We start from the raw sequence: 13,672 nt of genomic DNA, 5'->3' as shown, positions 1-13,672 counted from the left end.
TCAGCAGATAAAAAGTCCTGAGATCAGAAGGTATCTGCTGTGCCTCAGGGAGATAAGATTTTGCTTTCTAGATTGAAAAGTTCTTCCAGATCCCCTCAAGCTCTCAGCTCTGATTTCTACACACAGAAATCACACATACATTTATATGTATAAAATAAATTTTCAGATATTAGTAAATTTAGTAAATATTATTAAATATTAGTAAATATTAGTAAATTAGTAAATATTAGTAAATGCACATAGAAAGATGAAAAACACTGTATTAACTGTACTAAAATAATAACAATACAGTCACACATATCCACTCAGCAAATTGCTTAGTATGCAGAGAGATAAATGGATTCAACAGTTCTGTCTCGTAGTGGGCAAGTAGGTGTCTTAAGATGACTGGTCCACTGGTGACACAGTTCTATCAATACAAGTGTTTTGGGCAGATGTTTCCCAGTGCTTATGACAAAGATCATGGCTGTATTACAAGTCTCAACCTGATTCTTGGAAGGCAGCAAAATAGATCAGTACGGTCACACAAATTTCAAAGTAGAGACCTACCCAGAAAAACCTGGGTCTTTTCTGCATGGACACAAATCCACCCTGTGACTGTGATGACATACATATATGCTCTTCTGTGATAGAGATGAAATACAGATGCAGATACATCTGGGTGGGATTTCTTTTGTTTCTGCATTGTTTACCACTGCTTTCCACTTCCAGAAATCTGGCCATTCATAACAATATTTACTCTGTTCTTACAACCATATTAGGAACACACGAGGTAAGACCCAGATCATAACAGCAAAAATCAGAAGAAATTTTTCTGCCTGGTATTTTCTACCAAGCTCTGGACCTCTGAAGTCCAAGAGCCAGTCATAGAAGCATGAAGCATAGAGACTTTGGGGAGCTTCACGCCACCTCTATCTGGGTAAAACTTCTTAATAATCCTCAATTACTTGATGCTTTGCAAAATGTTTCTATTCTTATAATCACAAAGTTATCTTTGTTCACAGTCCATTGCTACACTTACTCTGCTACACCAAAAACTTCTTTTTACAGAAATATTTGAAACCTCAAATTTCAGCCTCAGGATCTGATTGTGCACTCAGAAGATGCAATTTATTTTAACTCTGATGAGACTGTATGCTCTGAAGTCCCGGGTACAGAATCGTGATTGAATTGTATAACAACAGGAACTAAACCTGTGTGCAGAAGTGCACGGAGGAGAGCACTAAGTTGATAATATTTTCTGTTTTTGCACTGAATTTTTCACTGTTATCTACATTATTTTCTTCTGTTTCCAAGTTAGAAAAAAGAATCACAAGCAATACATTTAGTCTGTTTCATTTCATTATAACTTTGTTCTCTCAAGTGAGGCAAATACATTTACCTTATTTTATTCAAATGCTGCCTTCAAAGTTAAGCATTAAGTATCAATATCTAATTGTCCTGGTTTTGTTAAAAAACAAGTTTCTCTTTTAGTGAATTTGCCTGTCAGCTAAAGCTTCATATGAGCTGCGTTTTCCTGGAGAACCAGATACATGTTTTGGTAAACATAGCAATGGAATGCGAAGTTATTGATAAGCATGGATGGACATCTCGCGAGAGGGACAATGAGAAACAGGTGACCAAGAAACTGACCAACTGTGTATAACATTCCATTCACGTGAATACATCATATAAAAGTGGGAGATCGTGAGGATCTTGTTCCTTTTCCCTTCTTTTCGTCCCTTTTACTTATGGCCGACATTAGGAGAGGACCTTGCTAGTCATCCCTGCGAACTGAAGCCTAGTGACAGACTGAATCCAGCTCCGGTTGGCTGCAGAGTCCAATCCAGGACTTTGGGTGCCGGCTCTGCAGTTGCTGAGACTTTCAAGATTGGTTTTGTATATTTTGTATTATTTTCTCTATTCTTATTAGTAGCATTAGTAAAACATTTTTAATTTTTCCAACTCTCTTCTCTCTGTCCTTCTTTCCCTCCCGATCGCCTGTCCTGATTGGGAAGGGGGAGAGGGAGGGGCAAAAGGGGGAAATGGGGGAAGAGGAGGTTAACAATACATCTGCCACAGTTTTATTGTCACCCTTGACACTAATCATATGTGATTCATTGTGTTCCTTCTCTCTATTTGCAGTGCCATATTTAAAATCTGTTTAAAACCTTATTTAGCATACAAATGAGCAATTCCACTATTGTAAGCACAATGATCATAAGTGAGCACGGTTTGCAAGTATCTACAGCAGTTTCTACAGTCAAACTTGAGAAAGAAGAGACAGTCCAGGAACCTGGGGGCAGAAGCTCACCTCTTCCCTGCAGTATGCAAGTGAAATAACTTTAAAATGTGGCAATTTTCTCTGTGTCTGACTAGGAAGACAATAAACTCCTGTACTTCCATCTGGTACTGAGAGATTCCTTAAAGATTATGGGGTAATCAGAAACCTTGGAAAGAGAACCATCCTGGAAATGCAGTAGGTTCCCCAGTTTTTCAATCAACAGAAAATATTCTTAAAAATGAAGATATAACAGTTAACATCATTATTACAATTAATAATTCTCAAGAAGTTTCTTTACTAAGAATACTCATCCCAAAACCTTTGGTTTGGCTTTCATCCCTACAAGAGTCATTCATTAATTTCTCCTTGTCAAAAGAAAAAGATCCTTGGCTTGAGACAGTGGCAACAAAAGTAAGCAGAATGCTATTTATAAACAACCTCAAATGGAAACTGTAAGTACAGGTCTACCTGCAGCTCTAACAAACATCCCTGAACACAAAAAGGAGGCATACCTGAGGTGGACAAGCTTGGAGTATTCAAGCAGAAAACAGTCCTTGATATACTGCCAGTCTAAATTTAAATCTCCCCTCAACTGAGCGTCAAGGTTATTCATACAAAGATTATGCGGGCAACTTCTAACGCTTCTTTACTCGTAAAGCTGTGTAGGAACTTACAATAATCATGATCACGGTTGTTAAAAAACAGTTGGACATCTTGCTTATTAATTGTCTTCCTTTTTTAAAATCAAGGCCTTCGTAAATAGGTCATAAAGAAATACGGGCAATGAAGAGTGAATCTTTGTGGGCTCAAAGGTTCAGCCTAGTACATCACCAAGAGAGTGTTGCCTTCCCTGGCAGCTGTCTGCAAATGGAGTCTGTGGAGCACTGATGCTTCCAAATACCCTTTTCATTTTAGAATAACCGCAGTTGCACTGATGCAACTACAGTCTGACTCTGATCTGTCATGTTGCTTATACTGTTCTCAAAAGGAAGGGGAGCAGACTAATCAGCTGGAAATCAGAAACAAACAACCAACCCCCCCCCCCCCCCCGAAACAACAACAAAACCCCAAACCAAACAAACACAAAAAACCTCACAAGAAACAAAAAAACCCAGTAACTTGAGAGCTGAGTGAGAAAGATCTTCATAACCTCTAAAACACAGACCTTTCAGAAATGTTTGTAGTATCAAGTAGATTAGGCAACAGTCATAGTAATCTGGGAACTCAGCAGGAATATCCTCTGGACCCCCCTGTGCTGCACGACTAAAAGCAGTGACTTGAAACTCAGTTGGCCACATTAGATGAGTATCTTATCTGGCTCAATGTTCTGGGCTGCATCTCTAAGGCTTTCTTTTTGGTGCAGATCCATTTAAGAGCCCATTGGTCAAGGCACTTACCTAACACTTGAGACACCAGATGCAAATAAGTATAAACCGGGCAGAACTGAAACTGGAAACGGATCCCCTACAATACGTGAACTGTCCTAGAAACTTGGCTATTGATGATTCTGAAGAATAATTAACACAAACAATGACATAATATATGTAATATATTATTTTGTATTTCCACTCAAAGCGCAGGGGTAGCATTTGGAAGATCTTTTTATTATGGATAAAGCAAGAAAAATTAATAGATTCTCTCGTACCTGCTTAGAAATGCAGTAATTATTTACATTTATAACCAAACAGGTTTGATTTAAACTAAAAGCCCTTTATATTAAAGGAAGTGAAAAAGAAAACTAAATATATGCACAAATGCTACTGATACCTATTTCCTGATGCCTTTGACATGGCTACATCAATGGAAAGGAGTTTGGAATAAACAAAGATGAACCCCTGTGAATTTGGACACAGACTTGGAGATGATCAGGGCTATGTATATTGGATATGACTCTGAACCATGCAAGTTTATAGGAAACTTTTATTAGAATGAAAGATTAAAGCATGTATAGAAATCCTTGGTAGTAATCAGAATGCTCATGTTAGACATGACAGACTGATAGAATCTTCCTATTTTTTCTAGTTCCCCAGTGAGGTTGACCTCTTGCAAATTCTACAGAGTATGTAAGCCCTGTGAATGTTTTAAACAATAGAGTTTTAATCTTTAATCTAATATAACACTGCAAATGCTGAAGAGCCTGTAGGCTAACAGGCAGATCATTCAAATGTAAAAACAAATTTGACTGGAGTCTAAACAATGTTGGCCTCTGCTGTAAACTATAGTTTTCTTTTGACATGGAAAGAGAGAACGCATTTTGCCAAAAGGGAATTAGCTTGGAAAGCCTCTGTAAATGATACTGCAATGAAAATAAACTTAGTCCCCCAGCCTTAGTTTCACAGCTGTGCATGGGAAACCTCACAGATCATGCCTCATGTCATGAATACTCATTAGCTTTTGGCTGCAGCTCATGTCTTGGCCTCGGGATATCATGAGAACTAAATCGCTGATGTCAATCATTTCTCTTCATGATGACACTGCAGTTCTTTGTGGTGAAATGCCACCAGTTTTTGTAGTGTCCTTGCTAATAAACAATCATTTCTGGAAACACTCTACTGTCTTTACACTTGTACATTGTCAGCTATAATTTCTCAGCCTTCCCTTTCTTCCCCAATCATCATGCCCAGCTTCAAACTCTCTCTCCTCTCTTTTATGGCTTTGAAGATTCACACTCTGAAGATACTCTCTTGAGAGATTCTCATTTCTGCATCCTAACTACTAACATGTTTCCCACAGTTTTGAAAAGTTCAGATCACCACAAACTCTTATTAATGCATGTCCTGTACCACCTTCGGAGTATTCCAGAATGGACATGACACTACAGATGTCACCTCTAGAGAAACAAAAGTAATTGTATATTCTAGCAAGGACATTATAGAGATACTGAAAGAAAAAAAATGTTAAAACCAAAACCAAATTGGTAACTTACCAGCTCCATAATTATTTCCTCAGAGTTCTGGTTTTGGTTACCACTTGCACCATCTCTTGAGTTCTCTTCAGTGATTATTATTTCCTAGCATCTTCTTAGAAAAAGTGCAGCAATGTTATCAGCTGTGTAGCCACCCACATAGTTTATAAGTCACTGGATTAATAGAATTTTGGAGAGATCTAAATTCCTAACAGATTGAGTTCCAGAATCTGTATTTGTAGTGGAATCACTGTGGAGATGACAACAGAAGAAAGCTAAAATTGCCTGCAATACTTCGATTTATTACTTTTTTAATTAACTTTTTTAGTTTCAAAAGGTCCAGAAAGTAGTGTAGTATAAACTGTTCTGACCATCTTCATAAGGAAGGGTGAGGAATTTTACCCACTTATTCTTGTATTGGACTCAGCAAATTGTATTTCACAAAGCATAAAGATACAGCAAAAATGAACCAGTCAGAGCTCGTATTAATAATGCACCAAAAACCTCAATAAAAGCCCCTCTGCATGTATGAAAAAATATATCAGATTATAAATGAGAGTATAAAAGCCTCTGCTACATTTTCTTTTAAGTAATCACAGAGCTGCTACAATTGATCTTTAGAATTATCAGACACTTATTAGTATGATTGTTGCTGCAGCTTTTTTTTTTCTTTTGAAAGCACTTAGACATGGTATATTAACCACAGTATGCACAAACTACACCCTTAATATACCACATCCCTGCTGCTTTTGACTTTCTGCCACAGTATTTAACAACACTCGGTCCCTCCAGTGAGTAATTTATGACAGGAAATGGAGGATATATTTTTCCATTTACAACAGCAAAGGAAATTATATTAGACCTGAATTAGATTTGCGTGGATGGCTGCTCCCCTGGCTCCGCAGGGGGGTCATAGAATCACAGAATCATAGAATGTCCTGAGCTGGAAGGGACCCACACGGATCATCGGTTCCAACTCCTGTCCCTGCACAGGACAACCCCACAGTTCACACCGTGTGTCTGAGGGTGTTGTCCAGTCTCTTCTTGAACACTGTCAGGCTTGGGGCCGTGACACCTCCCTGGGGAGCCTGTTCCAGTGTCCAGCACCCTCTGGGTGAAGAACCTTTTCCTCATGTCCAACCTGAACCTCCCCGGGCACGTTTCTGCCATCTTCCAGCTAAGGGAATTGTTTCCCCTCACCTAGAAGGGAACCCGGCTATGCCAGCAGCTTTTCTGGAGGGCTGCCTCCACAGAGAGCTTCCATATAAGTTACTACAGAGTAATGGCACCTATTGCCCACTGTGGCCCAGTCGACACCTCAGCCTGAGTCCTCAGGGTGGCCTCTGACACAGCGCAGGCTGCTGTGCATGAGAGACTATCTTATCCCACCCACCAGCTGACTGAGAGCCAATCAGAAGTGAGTGTGTGGTGTGGTGACCACTCAGGGGCCAGGTGAAGTGGAGCAGCAGCCAATCAGAGGTGTGCGTGTGAGGCGGGAAAGGGACCTCATGCTTCAGGGTGAGCAGCCATGGCGGTTACCTCAGTGAGAGGAGTCTGTAGGGGCAGGAGAGACCTTGAGGTGCTGGAGTGAGTTCAGAGAAAAGCAATGAAGTTGGTGACCTTCTCTCTCTACAGCTACCTGAAAGGAGGTTGTAGCATGGAGGGTGTTGGTCTATTCTCACAGGTAACAAGCGATACAACAAAAGGAAATAGCCTTAAGTTGCACCAGGTTTAGATTGTATATTAGGAAAAACTTCCTCCTGTAAAAGGTTGTCAAGCATTGGAACAGGCTACCCAGGGAAGCAGTGGAGTCACCACCCCTAGAGGGGTTTAAAAGGCGCATGGAGGAGGTTCTTAGGGATGTGGTTTAGAGGTGAACCTGACGGTACTAGGCTAATGGTTGGACTCAATAATCTCTTCCAACCAAAGTGATTCTATAATTCTATGACACATCCCAGAGGGCTCCACACCAGTAAGCCCAGTGGATCACACAGAATCACAGAATGTCAGGGATTGGAAGGGATCTCGAAAGATCATCCAGTCCATTTCCCCCCCTAGAGCAGGAACACATAGATGAGGTTATACAGGAAGGTGTCCAGGCAGGTTTGAATGTCTGCGGAGAAGGAGACTCCACAACCTCCCTGGGAAGCCTGTTTCAGTGTTCCATCACCCTCACTGTGAAGAAGTTTCTTCTCAAATTTAAATGGAACCTCCTGTGTTCCAGTTTACACCCATTGCCCCTTGTCCTGTCATTGGTTATCACCAAGAAGAGCCTGGCTCCATCCTCCTGACACTCACCCTTTACATATTTATAACCATTAATGAGGTCACCCCTCAGTCTCCTCTTCTCCAGCTCCAGAGCCCCAGCTCCCTCAGCCTTCCCTCACACGGGAGATGCTCCACTCCCTTCAGCATCTTGGAGGCTGTGCTGGACCCTCTCCAGGAGTTCCCTGTCCTTCTGGAACTGAGGGGCCCAGAACTGGACACAATATTCCAGATGTGGTCTTACCAGGGCAGAGTAGAGGGAAAGGAGAACCTCTGTCGACCTACTGACCAACCCCCTTCTAATACACCCCAGGTACCATTGGCCTTCCTGGCCACAAGGGCACAGTGCTGGGTCATGGTGGGCCAGAAATGGGCCAGTGCAATCTGGGCTGTTGCACTCCTCAGCCATGTGAGGCCAATGGTCTAACAGCAACACACTGGAGACCTTCCCCATCCCTTTGCCAAGCACCTGGCCCAGTGCTGGTGATTAATTTAAGCTTCAGTGACTTTTTCTTTTACTCTGTTAGTGTGCGAGGTGATGGAAAATAGCTGATAAGCTGTTTTGTGAAATGTCAAAAAAAGAGGGTTAGAGATTTTTATTCAGGCCTGTGTATTTCCCTTGGTCAGGGAGGGTGTCATGTCTGTGCAGCAGTTTATCTTCAGGGGGGAATGTAAACTGACTGTGCCAAACTGCAGCACAGAAGCTCACTGTGGCTTAGCTTAAGTCGTTTAGAAATGTGAGCATGAGATAGAATAGGCTGTTCTCAAACCAAAGGGACTGTGTTCAGTGAGCTATTTGCACTAGATTAATTTCATCCATTTAGGAACAAGTATAATTAAATAACTGATTTTTATTTATTTATTTATTCATTTGTTTGTTTGTTTGTTTTACCTGCAGTGAGATGAGCTGAACGTTTTCCAGTGGTGGGATTGCTCAGCAGAAAATTCGATCCTCACTGAAACAAATGCATCAAAGGTATCTGATTTCTGAGTAAGGAGGTTTCATTTATTGAAAATTGACAAGATTTGTGATAAAGTGTTTGTATTAATGCTTCTTAACATTTTTAATGGAGAGGGAGAAAATCGCTCAAGAGCTTCTGCAGTTCTACCAAAGGGGATCATTCTGTCTGTTACTCGTTACTTGGGCTGCCTTTTCGTGTCACCAGATGTCACTCCAAGACCACATAAGGTGAACAGCTTCTGTTGATTTCTACTTTGTAAGAGATGTTAGGGCTTGATCTTAGTCCTATCCATAGGTGCTACATTTCACTTATCCAAAGATAAGTGAAGATATCGTTTCTTTTTAGCAGAAGTCTGTAGTAAAGTAAGTCTGTGAGTCCATATATGCTCTCCTGAATTAACATATCATAATACGTGCATAATGGAACAATTTGAAATAAAAAGGGAAGTTAATGACCTGAAAACTGCCCATATTTTCTAATTCCAGGAAAAAAAAATGAAACCGATAATCTACTCTGAGCCTTATCTAGAGAAATTTTATGTAATTTTGCTTAAGGGGTGTGTGTGTCTTCTGTTCCCTTTACGCCCCATCCTGCAAAGAAGAGGGTCTTATCTAGCAAATTACTCCTTTTCTTGCCTTTCTCATTGACAAAGAATCTTAGGGGCAACCTTTTTCAGTAAGTTACTTTAGACAGCTAGGGCAACTGATAGCATTTTATGATCTGTTTAATATTTTTTACAGAGTAATTGAATGAATACGTATTAAAGCCAGACATTGCATCCAAATTCAGATATTCTTTGCTATCAGTAGCAAAAGGCAACTGCTTTTATTTTTAAGTTATCTAACGGAATGACTCATTATTGGCAGTGAGGGAAGCCAAATGATCTAATTTGGGCAGAGGGATTTCAGTTTGACTGGAAAGCACTCCTCTCTTACCAGAACGGAATGATTGTAAAAATCAACATTATTGTGCACCACTTTTGGTTCCTTTCTAGTTGTCTGAATCACCTCAGAGTGACTTGCTCTAAAATCTGTGTGCATAATATTCCTAATCTCTGCAATTGCAGCGAGCATGCAGGGCAACATCACAATATTAATTATTAACTCAGGTCATTAGGAACAAGATAATGTTACTGCTAGACAATCTTGTGATGGTTTATAAAGCCATTAAAGTGTATATTTGCATGTACAGCATTATAAAACGTCTGGCAGCAGTTGCTAGGTTCCTCTTTTAATGTATAGGATTTTCAAACTTAGCTCAGACTGAATTAATCATTTCAAGTGTGTTATTGTTCACCTTCTTCAGTGGCACATCCTGTTCTAATTCTCCTAAAGCCTTTTAGCATAATTTGAAATCTTTTCATTGCATAGTCAGAGCAACTAAGTGGTATTGGTGCTTTGCTGCTGTATATTTAGTTTTGAAATTGTCCTTGTAGTTTTGCTGACTACCGTAGAAACTTTTGAAGCTGATGTTCAACAGATTCACATGGATCACTGTATATGATAGGTTTGTGTTTTTGCCTCTGCCTTCTACTGGTGTTGATGTTTTTATAGGCTAGTAGACAATTAGGTTTCACTGGCATTGCTAAACAGTCATCATTGCATGTTTGTAGAAGGGTGTTCATCCTTAAAAAGATACACTTTGTAATCTATATGCAGCTTCTACTTCTGCTTCTACTTTGTATCACTCGAATATTTCTGACTTCCACTGTGCCATTTATTAATCCAAGTGCTTCTGATATCATCTCTGCCAGATGAAATGCCAGATTAAGTGGCAAGAAGCAGTGATGATAGATCTCATGTAAATGTTTAAGAGAAATTACATTTTAGAAACTAGGATCTTCATGTGTTATCATCAATAAAGATGTAAGCACTTTAGCTAGCATTTAGTATTAGGTAAGATATATGAGATAGTTTTGGGGTTGTTATTTCTAATAATTTTAGCAGTATAAATATTTTTATGAGAGACATGACTATGTCTTTTGAAGTATTTAAAAGAATGGATTTCCCATTAATCATCTGGAAAACGTCACCCGTTCAGATGTGGTTGGGAGCCGTTAGGTTAGCAGGATAGCATGGATGGTAGTTGGGAGTTAGTAACATCATCTAGTGCGGCAGTTGCACGTGCTAAATAATTGTATAAACCCTGCTTATACAGGCTGTAAACCCTGTTGGTTTATTGGCTACTCTTTTCTGGCTAGAGCAAAGTCTGTTTTGGAACCTGTTGTCCACCTAAAATTGAATTTTTGGGGTGCCTTTGTGACATCTAGTTATACTGATGTCTCCACATAATAATGCTGAGTCCTTGCTCCCACTGATGTCAAGAAAAATATTGCTGAAACAAGACTGAGGAAGGCTCAGCAGTGGTGATGCATTAAATGTGTTCACAAGAGTCCCATGAGCACAGAAGTGGGGAGAAGAGTTCTGCCAAAAATAGATGTTATTTAGGGAGCATTCTGGCATGTATCCCACGCTGGTTACAGCTTGACCTGCAGGACTGAATGGGATAAAAGTGTGTCTCAAGTATGTCACTAGCAACAGACAGTTGTCACAGAGAATCCAGAATCATGACTTTTATCTAAAATAACTCGTGACTATCTGAGCTGTGGGTGGAAAAGGCCATTTCCCAGCAACTCTGGCTGCAGCCTCGTCACCACATTGTGAATGATGCAGAATTCGTGCCAGGGCTGTGGGACTCTCCCTGCAGCTCACCTGAAATTACAGACAATTCTTGATAATTTTTCTAAACTAAATGAACTAAAGCGTGTAGATGAATATGTATGTCTGTGCTTTGTATTTTGCATGCTTTTAGATCAACTGAATTGCAGTATTTTCTCATTGCTTTGGATGACAGGCCATAAAAACTGGGGAGTGAACTCAGGTGGGAAGTGGGCATCTGTATGAAATTCCATGTGGAACAGGGCAAGCTGCTTCTTATGTATTTGTCAATAACGTGTAGGAAGGAAGACTGAGTTATCTCAGATGACTGGGGGATAACAGTTTAAAATCCCCTTTAAGGAGATTAGAAAACCAACCCCAAACCAATAAAAATTCATGAGCGCTTCTAAAAACAATAGGTAAGATATTACTTATAGAATGTTTTATTATTGCAGTAACTTCTTCAGCCAGCTCTGGACCGGATGTCATGTTAACAGACAGAAATGAGCTCAGCGTTGATCTATAAATTAGCAGTTGCCTAGTGACTCATGATCTTGGCACACTTGCTTTATGCAAACAAAAAATAGCACTATGCAGTAATGGATATATGCCAAATTTTTGTTAGGGTCACTGTCCCAGAGCTTAGAGCAAATTTTGACATAAATTTTGACAGGGAAAGTAACTTGAAAATAGCAAACATCTATGAAAGCAGGGAATTGTTCATAAACAATCAGCTAGAAACCTACAAAGGAATGTTACTATAAACACATTACAAAGAATATGGCCCGAAATATATGAAAATAAGGAATGTAGTATAATACAGAGTTTGCAGAGCACACATTAAATGGATTAGAAATTGGCTTAAAAGGAGACCTCAAAATGGGAAAAAATGCTTTTATTTATTATTAATGAATTTAATGCAGCTATCTAATAATTTTGTTGTCCGTCCAGATGGTAACATGGGTCTCTGCCAGTTAAATCTGCAGATGGCACAGGCTTGTTGAGTAGTAAGTAATGAAGTTACACCTACAAAATGATTGGAATCACCTAATTAAATGGTGACAGTCCAGCAGTATGCACTTCAGTACAGCCAAATGGACGCTGATACACTGGGGCTACACTGGCTACAGCTACACAATAGAAGCTCCATTTGAAATGTTTTGACTCAGGAAAGGGATATAGCCATATATAAGGGATATAGCCATATTGCCATAGCAAACTTCAGCCTGAGCTCCCACTGTAGCACTCTAGTTAAATTGATCAACATGATCTATGAGTTTATGAAGTCAATGAACACAGAGAATAAGTCAGAGAAGGGATTTTTCTTTTGTATGCAGCACTGATATAACAGCTCTGGTGATGGTGTATTCATTTAATGTGTCTTCACTCCAGAGAAAGGAGCCACAAACTTAGCCACGGACTGGAAACCAGACCTGACAACACACTGCTAACAGACCCTCACTGATGAAAGTGGGAACTGAACTGAATGGTAGTATGTAAATAGTTATGGGAAATTATAGAGGATAGCAGAGGGCTTTTGAGTCTGACAGGGAAAGGTGCAACAATATCCAGCCACTGAAATTTTAAGTTGAACAATGTATTTTTACATAAGTGTAATGTTTTGTCAGCATTAGTGGGGGTAGCTTTGTGTCAGTGATGAATTCTTCTGTACCAGTAATCTCAGTGGGATCTGAGCTAGTTTAGAAATGAGAACATGTGGAACTTCATCCTGATATTTTCATGGACAATCTCTAAAAAGAAGTTGCAAGATTTATATTTTATTGATTTCAACTTCATATTTTCTTGTAATCTATCAAGAATACCCAATCCATTAAGCTCTTTAAAGTTTACAATCTATATTTTTCAATGCTTATGAATGGTAAAGCAAATAATTTATCCAAAAGGACAATCAAATTCTTCATGCTTTCTGAAGAGGATATCTGCAGATATAGGAACGTGAGTGCGATTTTAGTCTTAGTGGTGAATATTTCCAATTTTTATGAGAGAGCAAACTCTGCTTGCAGCAGTACTTTGAAAAACATCTTTTTCTGTCTCCATCCTTTTTGCCTTTATTTTCTCTCTATGCATCAATGACTTGAACAAGCTCCATTGAAACAAGTGAATCTTCTGTGGTTCATGGTATCATGAAGTCACAAGGGAAGTAATTTTGGCTCTAATCTGCAGTCTGTGTGTACTTCTGTAGTTCCACTGAATCCCATGGAATGATGCTAGTTTTATGCCTGCTGAAGTCCAGAACTGTTTTATTATCATATTCTTGCCTGCTATTTATTCTACACACAGGGACCCAAACACCAGAGTAGGTGTCGAAGAATCGTTTCAGGCTTATGAAGCATCTTTATGAATCATCTTTTCCCAGAGCCTGGTTACACTGAGGTTATGACCACTAGTTACAAAATGGGAGAAGGAAACAAAAATATTCAAGAGAGTTCTTGAGCATATGCTGCAGTCACACCGTAATGTCAGTTACCAGAGGTCTCTAGGAAATGTGAACATCAAAAAGCACCACAGGAAGAGCATTAGGACATTTTGTCTAATATCTAGGGCAAAAGACTTTCACTTGAAAGCAGCAATGAAATGTAGTGAGGAATTTTCACCTGCT

Source organism: Columba livia, chromosome 5, assembly GCF_036013475.1.
Source record: "Columba livia isolate bColLiv1 breed racing homer chromosome 5, bColLiv1.pat.W.v2, whole genome shotgun sequence".
In the NCBI taxonomy this organism is placed as follows: Eukaryota; Metazoa; Chordata; class Aves; order Columbiformes; family Columbidae; genus Columba; species Columba livia.
This window is presented reverse-complemented; position numbering follows the sequence as displayed.